Source organism: Dicentrarchus labrax, unplaced genomic scaffold, assembly GCF_905237075.1.
Source record: "Dicentrarchus labrax unplaced genomic scaffold, dlabrax2021, whole genome shotgun sequence".
NCBI lineage: Eukaryota > Metazoa > Chordata > Actinopteri > Moronidae > Dicentrarchus > Dicentrarchus labrax.
The window spans coordinates 25116452-25121854 of NW_026136710.1; the positions used below are offsets into that span (position 1 = coordinate 25116452).

Below are 5403 nucleotides of genomic sequence, written 5' to 3' on the forward strand. Positions count from 1 at the left end.
GGTCAAAATCAGGGGTGGACTGTGACAAAAATTCAGCCCTGGCATTTTCTGTCCAGACCAGCCCACTACATTATCAGCAGACACTACATAGATGTCCACAAATCTCACAGCATCTCCTCTCATGCATACTACAAAGGAGAGTCATATTCCTTGATAGCAGTTAACAAATAAAGCACGTAACTATGAACTCAAGGACTAAAACTGTCTTTATTCATTATAGTGTCAAATCACAACAGAAGTTATGTCATGACTAGGGGTTGAACGAGACTAACGGGAAGAACCCTCATGCTACCCTTTCAGTTTTTAGTCTGTGACTGAAAATCTTTTGGTGTAAGCCCAGCATTAGTTAAAACCAGACAATAATAACAAAATATCCTGACAAATAATCTAAATATAAACATATTACAGACAGTAGCAGCATTAGAGCTGAAACTCATTTGTTTTAACGGTGACTCAGTCATTATGAAACCATAAATAGAGAATTGAAAAAAAAAAAAATTATCTATAGCTGTGTGAAAAAGTCTAAGACATGCATTACAGGTCTGAATAGATACGCATTCTCGTATACGTGTATGTGCACATGTATATATTGCCCTACTTCCTTGTCCGCAGCCAGCCAGCTCCACTCCTCACCAAATTCATGACCTGCAAGAAACAAACAGAACTTGTACTCAGCATCGGTGTACTGACAAGTATATGTAGCCTTTTTGTGATGTAGTGGCACTTAGTGAACAAATGTATCTGTCATGAAGGATGACTTAAGTCTCAAAAGAGCCCTAAGGCCTACCTGCATAACTGTTAATTGAACTTAAAAGATATGCAGATGTTTGAAATTAAAATCATCAATATGAAAATCTTCAACCAGGAAATAATCATAATCAAACCTTTTGTTTCAATCCGAGACTAAACAAGTTGCATAATAAACTCACAAAGTCAAGACGAAGCTCTCTCTCTCTCTCTCTCTCTCTCTCTCTCTCTCTCTCTCTCTCTCTTAGCATCATAGAAGAACTTCTAGCAGGTCAGGAAAACCTGTTTGACAGGAGATGATGGTTGCAGAGAATATAAAGAGACATTTATGAATTACCAATTGTCATTTTATCACACATATAGTATATTTCTTCACATGAGCCTTTAAACATACACATATTGCATTCCTCTCACCACATGAAATAAGCTCAGGAACCCAAAGTGTCCCAGTGAATGATGGAGGAGACAAAGCAGGTCCTCAAAAGGGGACAGAGGGAAAACAACTCCTTAGGCTCTCATATATAGGGTGGTCAACCTAAAAGAGACATGGAAACATTATTAAGTCATCATCACAAATCAAGTATAAATTCATATAACATTATAAGACACATGACATACTCAACAAATCAGAGACGTCTCAGTAGCCAAAAAGTGGTGAAGTGGAGGCAGTAAGAGAGCAAGTCCTTGAAAATGGACGGAGGGGGAACAACTCCTCAGGCTCTCACATGTCAAGTGGTCAACCTGAGAGGGACATGGATACATTATTAATATAATTTCATAAAACATAAAAAATTATAAACTCACCATACTAGAGGAGACTCAACAGCCAAACTTTGGTGCAGTGAAGGCAGAGAGTGGAGGCAGAGAGAGAGAGCAAGTCCTCGAACACGGACGGAGGGGGAACAACTCCTCAAGCTCTCACATGTCAAGTGGTCAGTTATCACCTCAGTAAACAATAAATTAATTGAAAGATTACAATAAATTCAATGGCAAATATTGCAAATTAAACTAATTATTTCCTATAGGTTTACTTGTATTTTGTGCTTAAATTCAAAGTATCTCATCTGTATTTACCATACAGCTTGATTCTGCATCTCTATTTACAGCTCATTAGTCCTTGTCAATGTTTACTGTTGCTATGGCAACAAGAGACTGCTGACGTTAGCAGCTGTTAGCTAGCTTAGCTAAATCATCTGAACAATAATAACCCATAATATCACAATTCGGCATATTTAAACAAAATCAACCACAACTACAACAGTCACAGCCCTTCAACTCTGGGCTAATATGTTGTCACAAGTATGCCGTTAATTAACTTAGGTCACATCACATTCAATGTAAAAACGTTTTCTACTTTGTTTTGGACATGTCTCAAAATGTAGCCTAGCCAGCCTCAGGCTAACGTTACTCACCATGTCTGCCTCCACTCGCTCGTCTCCCAGCGCAGCAGCACCTGCTGGGGTGGTGACCCCGGCACAAAATAGTTCTGTCAATTTCGAACATTTAGCAGCTTCCACCTCCAGAGACTTCAGCTTTTTAAGTCGCAGTTTTTCAGCGCAACCCTGGCGTTTCTTACGTTTATCCATTTTTAGCTCAGCAGCAGCCCGTCCCGCGACTCCGGCCCATGCCATGAGGTCCCGCCCACCCTGGTTTGTGTTGTGATTAACAGCACTGTCAGGGCTCTCTGAGCCTGTCAGCCCATGATTGATTGACAATGAGAAACATAGACCAATAATATGTGTGGATGCTTAACACACTGCTAGCCCTCTGTAGCCAATTTGCCGGCCAAATTGGAGGGAATTTAGAGAGAGGGAAAAAAAACTGGTTTTCCAGTCCCTTTTAAGAGAGTTAAAATACCAGATGGGATGGCATCCATAACAATTGCAAACTCTTTTGGGGTGATTGGAATGCCAATGTGAAGGAATTCAGTATAATTCAGCAATGTTCCATTATCATTTAGTAATTGGGATACTATACTAGCTATTTAATAAGCCGATTATTCCAGATGAAGCACCTATGTGGGGAGAAGTTATGTTTGTAGATTAACGACCATGCTAAGAGCATTTGTTTGTGGAATTTAGATAAAATTAAGGGAATTTCTTCTATTTTATAATCACACAAAAGTAAATATTCTAGACCTCCAACCTAGGAGAAAATATAGTTAGGTATAAAATTCCATGTAGATGTGGGATTTTTTAGAAAATGCTTTATCCAATTTATTTTAAAAGTATAATTATTTATTTATTATTAAGGGTTGTAAAATCAAGAAAGTTTAGACCACCGCGTTCAAAAGTGTTCATAATAACAGATTTTTTTCTGTTTTTCCAGATAAAATTGAAAAGTAATTTATCAATGGAATTACAGAGCTTTTTGTTGACAAACAAGGGGATAGCTGCATAAGTAAGTAAGACGGGATAAACCTTCTGCCTTTGTCAACAATACTCATCCTTTCAAGGATAAATCTCTCTGCAGCCATTGATTAAGCTTTTTCTTTGTCTTATCACTAATCAAATTAAAGTTTACAGAGCATCTCTCCTCATTTTCCATTATAGTAATCCCTAGATAAGTAATCTTATCTTTAATTGGTATGTTACAAACCTGGGAGGTGTCGCTTTCTTTAAGGTAAAAAAGTTCACACTTCTTCAGATTTAAGTAGAGTCCAGAAGCTGCGGAAAACAATTCTATTGTTTTGATAGCAATTGGCACTTGGCTGGCATTTTTTAAAAATAATGTAGTATCATCTGCTAGTTGGGTGAGGATAACTTCTCTTTCTGCAATTGAAATTCCTTTTAAAGCACTATTTTTAATATGGGTGGAAAGACGTTGTGTACATAAAATTAATAGGTAGGGAGAGGCAGGGCAGCCCTGCCAGATGCCTCTTTGCAGCTCAAATATCAGCAATGTCCCATTTTTTAATCTGATAGAGCTATTGCCTTTGGAGAACATTGTTCTAACAGCTTTACAGAAAAAATCACCAAAATCAAATTTCTAAATAGTAGAAATATAAAGTTATGTTCTACTGTGTCAAAGGCTTTATAGAAGTCCAAGAAAAAGATAAAACTATCATCAGGACATAAAAATGAATAATCAATTATATCTAAGACAATCCGAATATTGTTTGAGATATCTCTTTTTCTCGTGAATCCTGATTGGACTTCATCAATAATAGCGTCTAAAACATTTTTTAATCATTTTGCAAGTATTGAGGCAAAAATTTTGTAATCAGTGTTTAGTAATGAAATAGGTCGCAATAAACAGAGGAGCCTTTTTGGGTTTGGGGATTAACGTAATTAAGCCTTGGGTCAGTGAAGGAAGTAGAGAACCTTTTTCAACACTTTCTAATATTACTTCCAGTAGAAAGGGAGCTAAATCTTGTGTGAAAACCTGATAAAACTCTGCAGAGAGGGCATCAACTCCAGGAGATTTGTTAGTTTTACAATGTTCAATTGCAAATGTGATTTCCTGCAAGGTTATAGGGTCATCGCAGAATTTCCTATCATCTTAAGAGATTGGTGTGACGATAAGAGGGTTCAAGAATGTAGTGGTTGATTGATGGCAATATTTCGATTTAAAATTTCTACATTATTATCTATTTGAAAAGTGTCCTGTAACTTCTGTTATGAATTGGCACTATACAAATAAAATTTAATTTAATTCTTTTTGGCCATCTAGATGTATTTCTGTCCAAACGACAAATTATATTAATTTATTTTTTAAAAGACTGCAGACAACAGTAACCAAGATGAGCTTTATTCATATATTGTGACAGTCAATGGTTATGCTGTGTAAGGTTTATGAGGGTATGTGGACGTTCATGGTAGCAGTTCAAGCACAGAGCCCAGCTAGCTAAATCCACACTTTGTTAAAATCAAGCAGATACAAGGGACTTATGTTTATGTAGCACTAAGTAGTTACTTTGCCTCATTTCTTTCATCTAAGTTAATTACCGATTTTACAGTAATCATTTGGCACTCCCTATATTAGCCTTTTCAGATTTTCCTCCCAACAGTCAAATACCTATGGTCTCACTTATCCAGGTTTTGAGATCCAAATCCCTCTGTAAGCACTGACCTGAGATCCTTCTGAGCCATGAGTTGTCCCAGGTGGCTGAGACTGCAGGTAAAAACTGAAATGATTGCCCACCCATCTGCACACCAGGGATAAATTCAAAGCAATAAGAAAGGGTGTCCAAAGGAGCAGTGTGTAGGATTTAGTGGGATCTAGTAGTGAAGTTGCAGATTGCAACCAACTAAATAATGCCTGCTTTCCAAGTGTGCAGTAGAAACTACAGTGACCTATCCAGAGCTAATGGTTGGACTTTGTGGTTTAACGTGAAAGCCTTCATGGAAGGGCACCTGCCCCCTCTGTAGATAGAAATGACTCATTCAGGTCATTATACATGAAAATTATGAAATTAAAATGAAAATTATATTCCATTTCTGCCAATAGATCCTCCTGAATGTTACACGCTGGACCTTTAAAATTACATCAACAATAGGCACCCAAGGATAAAAAAAATTACATTTACCTCAATCATTTGGCTTTGGACAAACTGGCTTCTTCCATGCGACTTATTTGTTTGTTTAACTGAACAAAAATCACTGGGAACATCATACAAAGATATTAGATTAAAGCTCGCTTGTGTCCAAACTGGGA

General features: G+C 37.3%; 1 long non-coding RNA gene across 1 annotated transcript; it reads right to left on the reverse strand.

Moving 5' to 3' along the window:
- Positions 1–188: 188 nt before the first annotated feature.
- On the reverse strand, positions 189–2427 carry LOC127370385 (uncharacterized). Its single transcript, XR_007886205.1, has 5 exons — positions 2160–2427; positions 1366–1488; positions 1162–1282; positions 930–1029; positions 189–645 (listed from the first exon to the last, which is right to left on the reverse strand). It is a non-coding gene; the product is annotated as an uncharacterized LOC127370385 (long non-coding RNA).
- Positions 2428–5403: the final 2976 nt, after the last annotated feature.